The following is a 19,594-nucleotide window of genomic DNA, read 5'->3' as shown; positions in this document are numbered from 1 at the left end:
TCAGTGTTTTTATGAAAATTGATGTGGCTTAAGTCAGCTGTGCCTGGTTACACGAAACGGAAGATCGGTTAAATGTAGTTACACACAGTTAGGCCTGTGTTCATCCTTTTTGGAACGCACAGTGATTCTTTACTGTCGACATTGCAAAGTAAGGTACAGACAGTCCTACGTTCCGTGAACTAGTTTGCCACAGTTTCAATATGAGGAAATTCCAGGTGACATGTAGGCAGAAACTTGCAGAACGCCAAGTCTAAGCCAGTGTTCCCCGCGGTGGTTGACACGGCATGGTTAGAGGCGAGAGACAAATCTTCCATCGTAAATGGGAAACTAGGGTCGACCTTTCTTAGCCTCCGAAGAGTAGCACCCTGCAGTATCTGTGCTGGTAGTAGGGCATGAACGTAGCCACAATATCTAAGGTGTCCGCGACGGTGGTGTTAGGCGATAGTATACACCCCGTTTTTGTTGCAGGCGGCTTCCGACTGGCTGTATGTTGAGTCACCTCCGCGGTGTCTTTAGGACAAAAAAAAATAGAGGATAGGAAAGCGAGAAGAAAGAAGGACAGAGAAAGGAGACCCGCCTCGCAACAGTGATCGTCTAGCCGGCGAAGTGGCAAGCGCGACGACGATGTGCACAATAGATAAACCCGGTGGCAAGAAGACCCCCGCCGCCCTTTCAGTTCCCAGCCCTGTAGGACCAGGAGCAGCAGCCCTCTGTCCCTCTCGCGTTATCTAGGCGCCGAACGCTGCAATTTTATCTAGCTAGTCACTGGATGAACCACGTGACATAACAGGCGAGAGCGAACGGTTGGAGCGACAGCCGGCGTAGCAGTGGACGTGACTGCGAAGCGCACAGCTGTAGCAGCGTCGCGCTTCCTGTTCGAGGTCATTTTCGGAACATATTTGACCTTCAGCTCTGCATGCATTAAGTGGAGCTTCGCTCCAAGATCTCCGCGTGTCCATGGAATTGCATCACCAGGACTGGGGTGAGGCCTGATTGTGGTTAGCAGAACCGAAAACGCACTCCCTCACCAGAGCATGACTGGGCTAACCTGCCGTAGTACTTGGCCACAACTTTCTATGAAAAAACAAATTAACCCTCTTCCCACTGTCTCCAGCGGCTGCGGGGCAACTGACCAAGGCGGCGGTCAAACCTGCCACGAGAAAGCATTTCACTCAGTAGAAAACTCAGAAGTTCTGCAGGCTTTGCGGAATCAGGGTGTAGAAGTGTCTTATGCGAAAATAGTGTAAGATATCTATAACCACTGCACAGCAACCATAGTGCTTCATAAAGTCGGCAATAAAATTCCAATAAGGAAGGATGTTCGGCATGAAGATGCTCTTCCCTTTACTATTCAACGCCTCTTTACAGTACGTGTTCCGAGGCCTGGATTAGAACAGTTGGAGATAAAAGTGAATGGAGAATGTCTAAATAATTTGTGATTCGATGAAGAAGTTGCCTTGCTAAGTCGCTCCTGTGATGAGCTTGAAAGCATGATAAAGGAGTTAGATATGCAGAGGAGAAGGATGAGCCTAAAAATTAATCTGCAGATAACCAAACAGCAGTTCAACAGTCTCGGAAGAGAACAGATGTTCACAATTGGTAGCAAGGTGTTGGAAGGTCAAGGAATACGTCTGCTAACTTCAGGGAGTGGCCGCTAATCCTGATCATGACAGGGAAATACCTACAAGAATAAGAATAGGGTCGAGCGCACATAGCGTCTCCTCTCAACTCTTGACTAGCACTTTACCAATAACAATCAAGAGGAGAGTATACAACAGCTGTACTTTGCCGCTATTCACCTAAGGGGGAGGAATGTGTAGAATAACGAAAAGCTTTCAGCTTAAGTTATGTACAAAGCAGCGAGGTATAGAAAGAAAAATGTTCTTCGTTACGTTAAGAGACCGGAAGCGGGGAGAGTGCGTGAGGGAATGATCCCGATTACTGACATCCTAGTCTAAACTCAGAGGAGAAAATGGGCTCGAGCAGGGCATGTAATGCGAAGGCGAGATGAGAGCTGGTTCTCAAGAGTAACTGAGTGGATTCCATGAAAAGGCAAGCGTAGCCGGGGGCGGCAGAAAGATAGGTGGGTAGATGAGATTAAGAAGTTTGCGGGTATAGGTTGGCCACAGCTCGCAAAAGACAGGGTTAGTTGGAGAGACTTGGATGGTGCATTTGCCTTGCAGTGGGTGTACTCAGGATGATGGTGATGATGGTGCTGACGATGCGCGAGATCTCATACTCATGGCGCGTATTTAGGTTTCGGGCGTATTATCTCTTAAAAGGTATACATTTAAGGGAAGATGGGGAAGTGGAAAAATTAGGCGGACGTAACCTAGGATGCGGTTAGCAATATTGGTGATATAACTAATGTTTCTAGTCTACGACGATTTATTTGCAGTATATACTCCGAGGTACCTGCAAGCGCACACGGAATCCAAAGCAGTGTTATTTATGTAGTACTTGGTGAGACCGGAATATGTATGAGATATGTTCATGAGCTTGCATATGTTAGTATTAAGTTACATGAACCTATATTAAACCAGTATATATAGCGCTTAAGTGATTCTGTAGAATAGTTGCGCCGTTGGCGTTCTTTAGTTTATGGAAAATATCACAGTCGTCAGCAAAAAAAAAAAGACGAATATTAGAAGACACTTTGAAGGGAAGTTCATTTGTGTAGATAAAGAAAAAAATTGGCCCAAAAATATATCTATGATGTAAATCCGCATTTCATTAACGCCATCATTTTTAATTACTTTACCTTGAGGCCGCTGCGCACCTCCGCTCTACGGGGATAGTCCCAAGGCAAGCCTCGAGGTCCCCTCCCGCGCGTCTCCGCAAGCATCCAAAAAGGCTCAGAAATCACTGTCAACTTAACAGCATCGCTGCGAAGGACGAAGGCCCCTAGCTTTGTTAAGGGCACCAAGAAAGCACGCGTGGCGTGTACACAGGATAATCGTAGGCATCCGGCGCCGCTCAACCCGGCCTGGGGTTCCCACGCAAGCAGGTCTCCATGCCATATCCGCGGAAATATGCGAACCTGCCTCGAATTTTGCTAAGGGCGCTTTCGTTTCCTGGCATTCTTGACAGCAACCAGGCAAAACGGGGCTCGTTTTCGGCCTCTTTCATCCGACACTTCCGAGACGAGCCAGCAAATTAGTCGTCCTGCCAGTTAGTTACAACACAACTCATGCATCGACAAGTGAGATTCAGGTGCGGCGGCAAAAGAAGAAAGGAAAAGAACATCATGCGATAAGGGCAAGAACTTCCGTGGGAGGAGGGTGTTCGTTCTGTTTTCGTTTGTGTCCCTTTTTTTAGCCCAACGCTGGGCTCTAGGCTGCGCCCAAAATTGAGTGGCTGTAGCTGCGTTCATTGGTTATCGATGTTTAGGGCGGGCCCCGAAACAAGACCGCCCAAACTTCGTTGTGAAACATATAAACAGACAAGCAAGAGCATTCTTATTTGAACAGAGCTATAAATCAACGGGTCACAACGAAGAATGTACCTCACAAGCGCTGACCCGTAGCTAGATTTTTATTCACGTCAAATGTCTCTTAAATAGCAGGAACAGCAGCACAAACGAAAGGGTGATTTCCAGTGAATGCGGTAAACTTCTAAGATGGATCAAAAGAGGGGATAAACCAAATCAAGAAAAAAGTTCGTGGTGGTGCCTTACACACATGGTGTAGGGCATGGTTTAAAGATTGTGGCGGCGAGATGCGATGTTGACGTGTTTTTTTCAGCGCCAAGGAAACTTAGAGGTGTGCGCAGGCACGGGGAAGCGAAGGCAAAAGCAACAATCGCTAATAAAAAGAGTGGAGGTTGTCAGACTAACCATAAGAGCCCTTTCGTGCCCTGTAATGTCGGTGTTGTGCACAGGATACTATGGACTTGCGGGGTGACTTATACTGGACGTTGTGTTAACGCTCTTCTAAGTTAGCACCACAGGTCCCGAGATAATGGGTCATCTTGTAACCTTGCCCGTCACTGGAGAAAAGGTACATGCACCCCTTTGTTTTCTAACACCGTCATCTTAGGTAAACATAATGACAGCCTAACCCTTGAAATATTAGAGGCTTTTCACATCCGCTTGAGAACAGATAGTTGTATTAGTGACCCTTCTGTCACTCTAACTGATAAAGAGCTGATGTACTTATACGGACAAGATCTGTAGCTTTGCGCTCTTGCCGATTGTCACCGTTGTGGGCATGATGTGTAGCTGTTGTGTTTTATTTTGTTTCCTTTTCTTTTCCCGCTCGTTTGTGTTGTTGTTCCTGGTATTTAAGAGACCTTTGCCGAGAACATAATTGTAGTTGCGAGTCAGCGCTTGTGATGTCCATTCTTTGTTGTGTCCCGTTGTTTTATGGCGCTGTTAAAATATGAATCAGTACCAAGTCGCCCTGTTCGCAGCCTTAATGAAAGAAACAGCATTAGACACCAGTCTTGTCTAGTCAGGCTAGGGGCTCCGTGCTTGGCACCTATTTCTACAAGTACCACGGCTTTAACCACCGGTTGATAAGGAAGGTCATGTACAGTGTTTTCTTTGTGTGAGGGTATTCCTTAAACTTACCGTTCGTTTGACTTTCTGTGTTAACTCATTTACATGCATTTCCTCCTTTTCATCTCCAGCATTTATCGATCGTCTGCTCTTTCATCTCCGCCGAACAACCACGTTTGGAGAGGCCTCTCAGCTGCGAAGAAAGAAGGCAGCAACCCATGAAGAAATTACTCACGATATGCAGCACGAACACCACGAATGACAAGAAAGAAGCACAATTGCCGCCGCGGTGCATCAGTGGTTATGGTGCTCGGCTGCTGACCCGAAAGACGAGTGTTCGGGCCCGGCCGCGGCGGTCAAATTTCAGTGGAGGCGAAATTCTAGAGGGCAGCGTACTGTGCTATGTTAATCCAGTAATATAAGTTGTGGGGCTAGTTGGTTCATACTCAGACTTCTTTTATGCGCACAGAAAGACGACACAAAAAGGCAAGGTAGACAAGACGGAGCGCCTGTCTACCTTGCCTTTTTGTGTTGTCTTTCTGTGCGCATAAAAGAAGTCTGTGCTATGTTAGTGCACGTTAAACAAACATAGGTGGTCGAAATTTGCACAGCCCTTCAGTAAGGCGTCCTTCATAGCTCGAGTCGCTTTGGGACATTAAATGCGTTTAAACCAAACCAAACCAACAAAGAAGAACACAGCACAGGCACCTGTGTTGTGTGAATCTTTGTCCTTCATCCTGTTCGCGCGGCATATCATGGGCCATCGTTACAGACTCGGCACGCTTTCTACCCTTGACTAAAACATGTTCTTGTGGAGCAACAGCATGACCGCAGCGGTGGCTTAGTGATCTTAGAACCCGCCTCGCATGCGGGAGGTGTGGAGTTCAAACCCCAGTGCCACCAGGTGCCCACTGGTGATACAATAGGTTCAGGCTTTCCCCTGGCCTGTTGTTCGACTTATTTAGTGTGAAATGCTGGGGAAATGAGTATTTGACTGAACTTTGAGTAATTAAGAAAAACCTTGTGTCATGGCGCTCTTTTGCCGCAGATGCCCTTGCGCCATAAAAAATCGCAATCATCATGGTGCACCAGAGTGCAACTAGTTAGCTGAGAGTTATGGCTGCTAGCTGCAACATATTGTCAGCTATTGGTAAGGAGAAATTCAATCCGTTTCAGTCGACTAGACAATACTTAACGGTTTTAATTTGCAAAGAAAGTGCTCGTAAGAAACGTTGTCGAAAGCTTTAGAAAAATCTTAAAAACACAATCGGTACAGGTTAAATGGTCTAAAACGACGTGGAGTTTGTGCGTGATAGATATAAGGTGCGTTACACAAAAATATCATTTACGGAGGTCACGTTGAGACTAGGTGAAAATGAATCTGATTCAAGGAAGTTAAGAAAAATTGCAAGTTTTAGCAACGCGCAACAAGTGCTGGTGATGGAAATGGGTCTGTAGTTCCCAGGTTAAGTTTTATCGCCGAATTTATGTATTGGGACCATCTTCCCTATTTTCCAAGTAGTAGGAACTGAGGATCTATCCAGTGACTGCTGAAAAACTTTGGTTAAGACTACTTAACTATAAGAAAATGTGTTTTTTAGAAACTTGGCTGTTATTCTATCATAATTGAGAAAAGAGTAATTTTAATTTGGCAGGTTATCAATTAACTTAACTATGTCTTGCCCATTTAAAATGGTTTATGGTTTATGGGGGCTTGACGTTCCAAAGCGACTTAGGCTATGAGGGACGCCGGAGTGAAGGGCTTCGGAAATTTCGACCACCTGCACACTAAACACAAATCAACCCAGATGGGTGTTTTTGGCCTGTCCTCTAGCGTCCTCCCAAATCGAGGTTCGATATACACCGTTAGACTTGTGGTAGATTTCAGCACCAAAAATACGGAGGACTTACGGTTGGCGAAGGGAGCAGATTGGGTGTACATTTTTACACCAAAAAATACGAAGTACTTGCGGTTGGCAATGGGAGTATATTTGGTGCAGGTTTTTACACCAAAAAATACGATGCACTTCCGGTTTGCAAATGGGAGGTTTCAACCGCGGCGATACGCTGAGCAGTGACTGCGGTGTCGTGTTTATATAGGCGCCGATTTTGCAACGCCGGCATCTAGGAGGAGGTGATCACAGCGGTCCGTTTTTCTATATTGCATTTTTACTCTTTCTTACAGGGCTACTGGAACTGCTAACTATATAGGCGGAACGCTGCTAGTTAGTTCATCACAATAATCCGGTTCGAATGCGCTTTGTAATCATAAACAAAGCCCAATCGGACTTCAATTTTGAGATATAACAACCAGCCCCGTTCCGTCCATGCCGTTACGAAGTAGTACTGTAAGGAGCAGGGCAAGAACGCTGGATACAAAGTGCATCGGACCGCTGTCTTCACCTCCTCCTGGATGCCTGCGTTGCACGATCGTGGCGCCATGCATACACACGACTTCCCAGTCACGTAGCAGCGTACTGCCATACATCGCGGAAACAAAACGAGACCAGCGGTGGCGGCAAGCAAACGTCTTCAATCTGACTCCGCTGAGTATACGGCACTTCTGAAAAAAATACACAAACCATGGCTCCGGCGCTAGCCGAAAATATCTTCACAGGGCGGTTCGCAATGGGCAAGAAAAGCAGAGTTGGGGAGACGACAGGCAATGAAACTGAAATCAAGACCGTGATAACGGATCTACGTGCCAAATTCCTGCCACATTTTTCTCGTCAAAGTATACCATCTCTTCACTGTGGTCCAAAAACCGAATCCCTGAAGTTAAAGAACCTGAATGGTGCACTAGCCATTTGCGGGCAGCTCCACATTGGACAAATAATGTTTGCCATCTCTCTGCTTTTAAAGGTTTTTTTAAAAAAATGAATTTGTATATTGTATCCTCAAAATCCGTTCATTACTGTTACTTATATTTGCAGTCCATAATGGACCTTTTTAAAGAAAATTTTGAATTCCGTGCTCCACTCGCGCATGAAAATATTTTTCGAGCACTATTTTCATCCAGTCTATAAGTCCTCAAAGTCGATAAAAGCAGGATTCGCAGTAAGGATTAAACAAAAACATTGCATATAGCTTGTGCTCCGTGGTTTTATTTTCGAACAAAAATATAGTTCTTGGATTTTACATTCATAGTGCAAGGTAGCTGTGTAAGTTTGTTACACATTTTTTTTCGAGACAGCAGTTTTAAGCACTTTACAGAACAATATTACTAGCACGTCCTCAGAACACTGTTCGCAACTTAACTTGTGCATGCAAATTACATTCATTCCATTGGATGTTCGAAAATACCGAATTGCACAGACCACCGCTACAAATAGCACTCGATTATCACAAATGTCAGTTACTAACGTACACACATATCTGAAATATTAACTACAGCAGCATTAAAAGGCTGGTTAACATGTCAAGCTTATTCAATTGAAAAGAAATTGAAGAGCCTGCGTAAAGTAAAGGTCACAAAGACCTGTAGATTACCATATTATTTTTTTAAATGGAGGAAAATAAACAACATTTGCAACCACAATTCTTGGACAGGTATTAGAGATACGGAAACTAGAAATCAGCACCTAAACGTAATCAAAACGATACAATAGCAAATCTTGAAAAACAATGCAGAGTTGACTTGAGAAAACTTCTTCGCTACACTTCAGGCTAACTAGTGCTGTCAGATAAGATTAGCTAAAAAAATGTTATGCACCAGACAATTCCCAGTGGCTAATTCCAAGTGGCTAAATTCAAGATGCAGATTACAAACTACAGTAAAAGAAATACTAAACAGACATTCTAAAGCAGCCCACTAAATCTACAGTAAAATATCACAAGTATCCAACCTCTAATGTTTGTGTTTGTTCTTGAGAAACACATTGGATGAAGATAACCTTAGAAAACGTATACAATACATTCAGTTTAACATATAATTACATAAAAAGAACAAAAACCAAAACTTCACACTCAATATATGCAGGTCTATGCTCTAGAGAAAGTGTATGTGCCCCGAAAGATATATTTGCCACCCATTTTAAGGAGCCTGTCAGAAATAAAATGCAGCACTCATAACTCATACGGACAAAATTAGAATACAGAAACACATGCACACATGCTTTTTAATCCAGCTAACAAGTAATGACTAAAGCTGAAACACAAGGAATTAGTCAACCTTGTATTACGTGACTGTGTGCACTACAAGCAAAGCAAAAACACATGGGCTAAGGTCAAAGCGTTCAGGACACAGGCATTCTCTTTGATCGCGAGAAAGGCATTCATCACCTTCACTTTAGGACGAAGTCAAGAAAAATTCCAGTAAAGTTCCCATGGCAACTGATCAGACTAAGGACTAGTAACTTTGTGATTAAATAAGTAATTGAATTTCTGAAGACCTGTGTGTCAGCACATATTTGCTTGAAAACCTAATTGTTCACCAAATCCATTATCACCATTATTTTTTTCAAATTAAAGGGTATGTGTAAATGCTAGTAAATGTGTCATGTGGCAGAACGACAAGTACATTAAAGAACAAAAAAATACAAAATTCTGACAGTGCTCCCAGGAAGCTGTCCAAGCTAGATGCAAAAAGATAAAAACCATGACTAGCCCATACAGGGACAAGAAACCAGTGGGGTGATTTTTAGATTCAACGAAATGTTGCTGTTCCTGTTTGTTATGTCTTTCCATGCTGTCACATAATGCGAGTACAGCATTTGTCGAAGTTTAGAGCCCAAGGAATTCACTTCTGAGCCTTGTTGTGCATCGCTAGCATTCCAGATCTCTTGAAGGTACAGAAAATCTTGCCCTGACCACCGTGAATGTTGGACATCCATGGATGCTCAGAAGCCTTATTGCACGGCTTAGAAGCCAAACACTTTGGCTCTGTACTTTTTGAGAAAGGCTATACATCAGTTTTCTCACAGATTCATGCTATTGTTTTCCTTTTTCTTCGCTCCGGCCAACTGTATCATGTTAATATTGATAGGTTATAGCAGCAAAGTTTGTGTTCCACTACCAGTACTCCAAACAGTACTAAAAAAAACTAGACATGTAAAACATGTACAGGCATATCGAAGAGGCAGCCGTGAAGGAAAGACGAAGTGGTTTTTAAAAACTTATGAGCTCAAAACCATCGAAGCATGGTTTATTTTAAGCCAAATATCTAAAAGCACTCTCAAGAAAGGTCAGCAGACAGAGTGTCTTCTTTAGATTTTCCAAACAGAACCCCCAGAAGGCTGCAAACAGCAGAATCCCCACAGAAAGCACTCTCAAGAAAGGTCAGCAGACAGAGTGCCTTCTTTAGATTTTCCAAACGGAACACCCAGAAGGCTGCAAGCAGCAGAATCCCCACAGAAGCGATGAGGTTTTCACTACAGGGTGATGGCCAATGAACAGGAAAACTGCGCCTTGATAGGTGAGGAGGCATGCTGTAAGTGCTTGGTCCTGCAAAATTAAAAACGAAATATCACCGACATTTCTAACACTTGTAGAAGTGCAAAAAAAATACTGTAGCATTTCAGTATAATGCACATTATGACAACGCTATCCTAGGGATGAATTCATGAGGGGTGGTCTCCCCTCCTCAAAGTGAGAAATTTTACAAAGAAAAACCATGCTCAACCCAATTTTTTCAAGAATAAAGTCAAAGAAATGCGAGGTTCAAACAAGTCACTGATCGATTTTTAAAGATAATGGTAACCAGGCTAATGTACCTGGAGCTATCAACACTGTCTAGCTTCAAATTCAATACCCACCACTATGTGCAGGAGACCCCGGTGACAAGTTTTGTATCAAAACTCTTTCATTCATGATTCGTTAGTATGGACGAATCACTTTACGAGAATTTTGCTCGGAAACCAAAGTGCCCATATTACAGAGGTGCAACTGTACATATGATTTGTCCATTAGAGCCATGATCACATTTAGTGGGCCACCACAACTATGCAAAAGTTAAACAAAATGCTGCAATGGCCTTCCTGCCAAAGATTTGAAAACCATATTCTAGCTATAAGACAACTGAGCTCCTCAATCTCATTTAATTGCAACCATTGCAGCAACAACCTAACTGTAATCGAACTAGAGGCTAAAGAAACAATGGTGAGCCACTGCTCATAAGGGAGCGTGATACAAAGTGCGTATTCCAAAGGTACAGCTGCACACGAAATCTACCACTCTTGCTTTGTCCGTGACATTTGATACATATGGCGACTACAGGAATTTTTGCTGAGCATCGAAGAAGCAAATGTTCTCTAGGGAATCACATTTTGAGCACCTATAACAGCCCGGGATGCCACAATCAGTACTCCCCATGAATCATATTTGCGTGTGTATAATGAAGACCTAAAAATACAAAACTGGTATGGTGTTGTTCAAAGTGTATATCGCCATTATACACAGCTTGTGAAGTAGCACTCCACAATGATTGGATGCCATCGAAGACTACAACACAAAACACTCTTTTCCAACTGAAAATAAAAAATAGCTGCACCGTATCCAGACCTCATTACCATTTGTCAATAAAATGAAAAAAAACACAGTCGCAAAAGCAAATAATGATGATCGCCTCTCCATAATTTCGTGCAAGTCTAAAGAAACCACAACCGTCTCAACATTGGATTATTGGTTAGTTGAAAAGAGTGGTAGTGAACACACGTGAAAATGAGACAGTAGCAATGCAAATACCAAAATAGCAGCGTGTCAGTACGCTCTGTCTGGTTTAGTCATGAAAGTACTCTATTTTCAGAACTGAGCATAGTTGCAGCAGTTACACTGGCTCCTTATTCCTACTATTGTCTTTTTTTTAATTGCACAAGTAACTATGCCTGAATTTTAACGAAAATCCCTTGGGGGTCAGCAGCTCCTTACTGTCACTGTTTGCATCCCGCCTCTTTGCAAAATAACGAAACACCAGGGCTTTGTGCCAGCACCATTCTAAAATAAATAATCACAAAACCCAAGCTTTGCTAAGGCTCGTGACATCAATGACTAAATTTGAGTAAATTCTGTGCCTAAAAGGTAGTCATCAGATGCTCAGATAAATACTGAGCTGCTATTTTCGTACAAAAATTTCAGTTCCTGTCTATGTCCACCAATAATTTGCACAAAAATACCTACAAGTGTTGCAGGGGGCATCTTTCTTTGCGACTTAACTCTGAACTGTTTGGTACTGCTTGTAGATTAAACTGATGCAACCTTGGAGTTCTTCAGAGATTAGAACCTGTATAGAACAATGTCCAGTCAGGTTTGATACCAAACCAATCATTATGAATAAAATGTACGTCGTTCGAAGTACTGACTCCAATAATGATAGGTGAGCAAGGCAATGAAGTATGTGATGCTTTGAAATTAAAGCAGCTGATATATTTTCACAAATAGTGACAGCACGTTTATACTGCACCCATCGAAGTTATGCCGCAACGAACTGCAGAACATAAGGCAAGAACTGAAAGCCGTTGCTTTCTCGCGTTCACTCGTGTTCCAGTGATAAAGAGATTGCGCCATTGACTGAAAGCAACAAATAATCAGATTGGAATTCTAAATGTGGCGGTCGAATCTATGACGGCAGAATACAAGTATGCACTTCAGAAGCTTTGAGTACATTCATTTTCTGCGACGCACACGATAGGCAGAATTATGTTTTTTGTGAGGAACCATGGCATTTTAGAAAAAGCAACCTGATTTTTTTTATGTTAATAGCGATGCCGCATACCTCGTTCTGCGAACATGCATGAAATTAAGAGTGGCCAAAAATGCTGCACATATAAAAACTAAAATGACACAAATGCTTCGGAGGGCACTAAAATAACAATGCCGAAAACATAGAGCCGCTTCCAAGGTGTACTTCAGTGCAGACGCAAGCAGACTTGTACTACAGAGCGCTCGTGCGGTGCTTTGCAGAATGAAGGCGAACTTATAACGCAGGCAGTGGGATTGAATGACAATGCAGGTGCTCAAGCGCTGGCGCATACTCGTATAAAACAACCTATACACTGGCAGCGCGTCGTTAAGAAAACTGCGCTAATGTTTGCTCCATTCCGAAGCACAGTGCTTCAGCTCTCCACACAAGCCTGCTCACGTCTTATCGTACAACAATATTTAAGACGCAAAATCACTTACCATGACGGCGAAACGGATGTGAGACGGCAGGGATTCAAAAATATCCTTCCGGGCAGCAGTGTTGAGGTAGAAATTTCTCTCCCGCTGGCCAAGGGCGGGGCAAAGCCAGCGCTTGTCTCAATTCGCTCCCAGCGGCGCCATACCGCCATTCGCAAAGAGCGAGGGGCAAGCTCAGCCGTCGTTTACGATATCCGCTTCGGTGAACTCGGTTAAGCATCCATCTTTCCGTTCTCCGTCGCGCATAGAAAAGCAGCAGCGGCAAACGCACAGTCGCCGCTCACGATATCCGTTCCAAGAGAGGCTCCAGACAACCCGTCGCGCTCAATTCTGCGACTCAATCCGAGACGGCCCCGCTGGCGCTGCTAGGCCTAGCGCCTACGCCGCTTCAGTCACAGCGTCCGCACTCACGAGTCACGACTCTTTCGCGTCTTCTGATCCTTTGCGCCGCCTGCTGTCGATTGCATCTCGACCGAAACCAAAACTTGCTGCTTCGTTCAGGAACTAAGCGAAACATAAAAGTTCGCAGTTCCACTGGCGCGGTCTTTTGAACAGCAGCAGGAATTCGACCTCGCTCCGTCTCAGTTGCCGTACGGTGTTTTTTTCTGCACCGTTCGGAAGGTTCCGAATGACGACAACCACTCCGTTAGAGACGGCTGATGAACGATTGCGGACCTCGTTAGCACACCGTCAGTTCTAGCTGGTGTTGCTTCGGTGTTTATGATATCATGTGCACCGTTTTACCGGTGTTCTCGTGTGACGACGCGGTGTTTTAAAGCGGACGAACGCGGATAAGCCTTCTATCTCGTGTCATTCGTGTTTAGTGTGTGGGGACATTTAACGTACACTGACATCGCACAGCACACGGGCCTCCAGTTTTCGCCTCCATTGAAATTCAACCGCCACGGCCGGGAACGCACCCGCATCTTTCGGGCCTGCAGCCGAGCGCGAAACCACTGAGCCACCGCGGCGGATTGCGTCGAAAATGATTCTGCGCATCTCAGTGAAGTAGCACTGATGTGTAGGAAGCCAATGAAGGTATATAACAAAATAAATGTTTTTTATTAACGATTTGTTAGGACTGTCACACACTGTTACGCGCGAAAAGGTTTATGCGATGAATCTTCAAGAGCAATATGGTCATAGGCCGTCGGGTTAACTGCACGCCAAAATTTCCTAGCATTTGTTTTTATTACGGATGGAAAAGCGTTACAAAAAGATTTAAATTTGGGGTATTTTATTGCTTTCACGTAAGCTTCAGAGACCATTTTGCACGCGGACCAGCTGGTATCAGTCGGTGAAAATTAAGCGATGCGATAAAGATATTTGCAGTTGTGAGATAGGTGTTTGATGCGTGTATTATACCATGGTGCATTGGCGCTAGAAGTAAAGCTGAACCAGGGGATGTGTTTTTTAATAAGTTCACAAATTTTCAGTACAAAAATGTCACAGCTATAGTTTCCCTAGAGCGAGCATGAACACGATCAGTCTCAAAGTCGATAAGGCTAGCGAGTTCGTTATTTGTGTTGTCAAAGTTAGCTCGCTTATACTCTTATGTCTTTGACATTAAGGCATAAATGAAGAATGAGAGCATGTATTGATCGCTCATACCAGCAAGATGTGAAAAAGAAGATGCGTAGTCAGAATGGCTAATGAGTAGTTAGGTCAAAAGTGCTCGAACTCTTTTATGTTATTGTAGTGGGCTGTAGTACTAAGCAAGAGAGGGCCAGGTCGGGGGCTCAGTGGTTATGGCGCTCGGCTGTTGACCCGTATGACGCTGGTTCGATGCCGGCCGCGGCGCTGGCATTTCGACAGAGGAGGAAAGGCCCGTGTATTGTGCGACGTCAGTGTACGTTACTGAACCGCGGGGGGTCGAAATTTCCGGAGCTCTTCACTACGGGCTTCCTTGATTGCCTGAGTCGCTTTGGGATGTTAAACCCCCATAAGCCATACGAAACCAAACTTAATGAGAGACTTAGAATAAAGGACATATTTCGAAATAATTTTTGGCCTCGGAAGTAAAGGATCTGAGGTGAGGTGACCGTGAGTACCTTGTAATACTGATGAAATAATATCGGCCAAGAGAAATAAAGGAGTGGAGGGAAGACATGTACGAACTATATTTACTGTGTCGTGAAGGACGTTCGAGTAAGTAGCTTGGGGTGAAGGTGTACGATTACAGACGCCAACAATTATTATTTGATGCCTGAGAATATGCACAGCCCATATCATTTCCAAATCGCTGTTAATGTGGGTACACGATTATATGACTTTAGATATAGCTAGTTGGACCCCCTCCTCATGACGCAAGGTTCTATCGCAACAGCAAATTGTGAAAGCTGCTGTATTATGCAAAATTCCTGAGTCAAGAACAAAAGTGTACCACCAGCGTTCTGTCAAAGCGATGACGTGAGCGAAACATGTCTCAACCAGCGAAAAGAGTGTCACGTTTGTCAAGTGTGGTTCTTGCGCGGCCGAAATAATGATAGGCGTGATGCGAATGGAAATCAACAAAGGCCACTACCCCTCGTCCTTTCCAAGTGTGTAACAGGCTGCTGAGCCAAGTGCGTATCGGTTTGTTCGTCGCGTGACTCAAGCTCGCGTATTCTATCAGATTTCGGGCAGTACACGTAACTTTTAACGCAGTCGCGTTAAGCGTTAAGGACCTCGTGTCGCAGAAAAGCCGGTGTCGGCGTTGCTGGCGTCTTCGGCGGTGTAACCATTGTAACACAGGGATCTCTAAGTAAAAATTTTTATGGAGCAACGGAGAGTCGAAACCAGGTCTCACAGATTGCAAGCTGAGCACGTGCAGAACACACCAGGAAGGCTTTTTGGTTCCAACTGAATAAAGGTAGACCTTGTGAATGCGTTGTGGTCCTTTACTTCGTAAAATGTGCTTGTGTACTGACGCGGACATGGGTAATTATGAGTGTGAGAATTTTGAAACGGGACTCGATAACAATCACGTTCTACTCTATAAAGCATTTGAATTGACTGTCATGAGCTGGGGAAAAGCAGCGCCATCTATACTGTAGAGCTAACCGTGATGGTGTTGTGACCGTCTTCTGTTTGAGCTTGTGTTTATGGAGTTCTACGTTCCAAATCGACTGAGGTTAGGAGGGACACCGTAGTTAAGGGCCTCGGTAATTTCTGTGGCCTGCGGTTATTTAACTTTCACTGGCACCGCACAGGGGTTGTTGATTTGAATTTGGAGGGCCAGCAGATGAAACCTTTGAAAACGTGCACTGGTCCGAACGTGGAGCCCGGTGACAAAACGACGTTTTCGCCCCTGCGGGTGGCAGCGTGGGTGCAAACCTTCGCGACCTCTTCAGGCTTCAGACAGGCAGGCGGCTGTGACCGGACCTGTGTGCGTCATGTTTTGTGCTGGTGTTAACCATTGCGATGTCATGAAACCCACACCTCCCGAGCACCTGTGATATACGCGTCTGTGTGATGTTGTGGTCAATGAATTAGAACGCCAAAGTCCACGCAGATCCCGTTGCTTCCTCTGTTTCTCTTTTGCTCCTGACTTCGTCCCTACCCTCATGGCGTAGTTGAGGTTTCGACCGGTATGTGAGACACTTACTGCTCCTTTTATTTCCTCCAAAATCTCAATCAAAACGCAGACGCCCAACGACCAATTGAAGGGGCAGCGTCACAGCAGGTCGTTTGTGATCACTTCGGGCGGCGCATGGGCTTTTTTGAGAGGCCTCCTAGAAACTCCAAGCGACCTGTCCAACGGGCAACATGGCACTGAACGGACGACGGCATTACGTCGACTCCTTGGCAGAGCTGCAACACGCTGTCGCGTTTCATTCACAAATATTATGTTCAAGCGTGCTACGATTATCTTATTACGAATTACTTTTTTCTAATGCTGAATAAAAAAATCAAAACTTGGTCGACTTTTGTCAAACTGAGTTTTTTACGTGTCATGCAAGTAGAAACGCGATGAAATAAATGTTTCTCTTTTGTCTTGTAATCATGAAATTTCACGACGACACGGAAGATATTAGTCGACGAGAAAGTGGTAATTTCCTTGGTAGGAAAGGGGCCAATCACGAAACAAAGAACAGATATTCTTTCTTCCGTATCTTTACAAGTTCATAGCAGACAATGTCAGATAGCTCATAAAAAACCGAGTTATTACCAAGCAACCAATCTTAAAATTCGTCTGAACGGAACAGCAGCTGGTCATTTGTCATTAGAGCCATTAAAGTGCGTGACAGATTGTTTCAAGGTGGTTATTTCATGCTGCAATTCGCTGATGGGCTTGGCACTCTCTTGCAAGTCACCAAGCTGTTTTTGAAATTCTTTTATTTTAAATTCAAGTGCTTTCTGACTGTTAATTATGCCTTTTTACGTCGGTGGATAGTTGTTTTTGAAAGCGAAATTTATTGCCACAGGGCATCAATGATGAGTGAAGCTGTGATGAATGATCTAAATGAATGGAAAAACGTTAGTTGATTTAATGAAGTCCACTAGAGAATGATGGTACGGTCCCTGCGTCCAAGCAATGTATGAAGAAGGGTTGTTTGGTGAGAGACCTGCTACCATCAGGTGCCGGATCCTTGTAGGCTTGAGAGCTGGGCAGTCCCACAGTGAGTGATGAATGTCGGCCTCAATGTCCTCGTTTTTACATTCCGGACATCCTGGCCGAGGAAACAATTATCGGTACTGAGGTTCCGTTTGGCACATGGTACTCTGAAGCGACCACACACGAACATCTTTTGAAAGCTTAAACAACCCACTCATTTGCTCAGAAGTGTCATCCAACAAAGATTCCAAACCAAGCAAGGATTGAGATCGCCACTATGGCCAGAGCCAGGATTGGATTGCTCGTCCCCTGACCGCAGTAACAGCAGTATAATGGAAAAAATATTTGCACACATTGTTACAAAACGCGCGAGGACACGAGGGCAGAAATAATTTACAATTATCTGACCGTTCAGTAAATAGAGAAAACTTTTTACACACCTGAAAATCACTAGAGTGATGGTTAGGAGCCAAGATCAGAGGACTGCTCCCGTGCACACTGAAGCGCGGATCGGTGCGTGAGCCGCTAATAAGGATGCCACTTAGCGACTATGTCGATGAGGTCGGCTTTTTACACGAGAGCATTGAGGAGATGGCCACTCCCGGGAAGGGTGCGCCAAATTCTTCTGCAGTTTCGGAGCTAAGCAATTGTTTGCAGTCGAGGTGTCAGTTACGCTGACTTGGCATCAGCACGGCAGCAGGGCATGAGCAATTGACGGACGCGGAAGGTACGAAGGTGACTAAAAGCGCAAAGACTGCATAACAAAACGGTGATGGTTAGGATTCATGATCCGACGACTGCTCTTGCGCCCCCCTGGTATAATAAGGGTACAATATGGCTATAGCTGGCACAGGATATGGTCAGCTGAGGGAACAAGGAAAGTTTTTTGTCCTGCAGTGCATGCTACACGGTCTGCTGTTGCTGATGACGCGATTGTATGTTGAAGCTTCTCTTTTATACTGTAAAAAATATCCCGAAGGAAACACGAGAGTCCTGTCCGCCTTTCGTGTTTCCTTCGGGTTATATTTGATGTTTTGTACCCTCACCAACTCGCCAATCTTTGACTTCTTTCTCATTTTTTTAGATGTTGCTAAATTGGTCTATCCGCTCAAGGAAACTGTTCATTCCTAATTTTCCATAGAAACAGACATGTCGTAACTAGAGGCTCAGCTTAATTGCTTTACTCTATAGTTTATCTCTAATTACTGCCTTTCTCACTCAAAACTCCACACACAGTTACGGAGGACCATGGCCCTAGTTTTATTATAGCATTGCCGCATGTCATGCACTTTCACTGGGAAGCATGCAGAGAGCAGAGAAATGAGGAACTTATTATTAGAACGAAGTTTGCAGTCATTGAAATCAGACAGGCACGAGTTAAAGCTCTTTATCAGGTTGTGCTGATCACATTGAGTAATTCGTGGCGCAGTCATTTTAAATTAATGGCAACCTAGCAGAAAGTACACTGAAAGACAGCCACAGTTTACCAGGTTTCTGAAACAACTGTGAGAAAAAAATTCCCCTCTTGTTCCTTTTGTTTTATTCACTGAACATTGACAATGTTGGTGTTTACTTTCATTAGGAGGAACTCCTATTATGCCGCAGTGATGGAAAGCTTGACGTTAGTTGTCTGGCTTATGCTTGCTGTTGGCCATATTTAGGCTGAAGTAAGCGCTTGTAATAGGATTACAGCTTTCCATTAGCTTTTTTGATTAATATAGGCACCAATATTCAGTGGCACGTTTTCTTGTTTTGTAATGATGAATAAAATATCATTATACATGAATCACTACATGGTCCTCGCTTGATACTACCATAAAATTCACAATTGAATTTATTCTCTCACCTATTTTGCTTGCAACAGCTGAGCGATGTCTATTAAGTCAGAGGACTATAAAGGTTATGTGAAGCAAAGAAAATCTCTGGTATGATCGCAGGTTCCTTATTCACTCTGTTCCGGCTCTTGAGGCAGGCTGGATATTCGGTTGTGGTGGATTAAAAGAAGACAGTTAGTATATAGGAGCGTTTCTCATAGTTCACATGACCTATACGCACCTTTGATGTCACAGCGGTCGCCAAGCTGGTCAACTTGGAACAGGTGACAGAAGAAATTTGGCTGAAAATTTTCTACCGGTAGTAGATGAATACCACTTGGGGATCAATGGATAGTAAAGTCTTACTCATTGTTACTAAGTGGAAAGCACGCAACAGAAGGCTTGGTTTCTGTACTGCCTTAAAATTCGACTATTCCAGAGATCAAATTTAAAGGCGATTTTTATACACTACAATACAGAGTGAAGCAGCAAATGCCCCTGAAAGGAGGCATTTTAGCCAATTATGTGGACCGATTGCAATGCTGTTGCAGTTAAAGGGGTGATGCAGCCCATTTTCGTGCATACCCTTTCACTGCGTTTAACTCCTAACACGTCATATTTCATTTCCCCGGA

The sequence above is a fragment of the Amblyomma americanum genome, chromosome 1 (genome assembly GCF_052857255.1).
Source record: "Amblyomma americanum isolate KBUSLIRL-KWMA chromosome 1, ASM5285725v1, whole genome shotgun sequence".
In the NCBI taxonomy this organism is placed as follows: Eukaryota; Metazoa; Arthropoda; class Arachnida; order Ixodida; family Ixodidae; genus Amblyomma; species Amblyomma americanum.
This window is presented reverse-complemented; position numbering follows the sequence as displayed.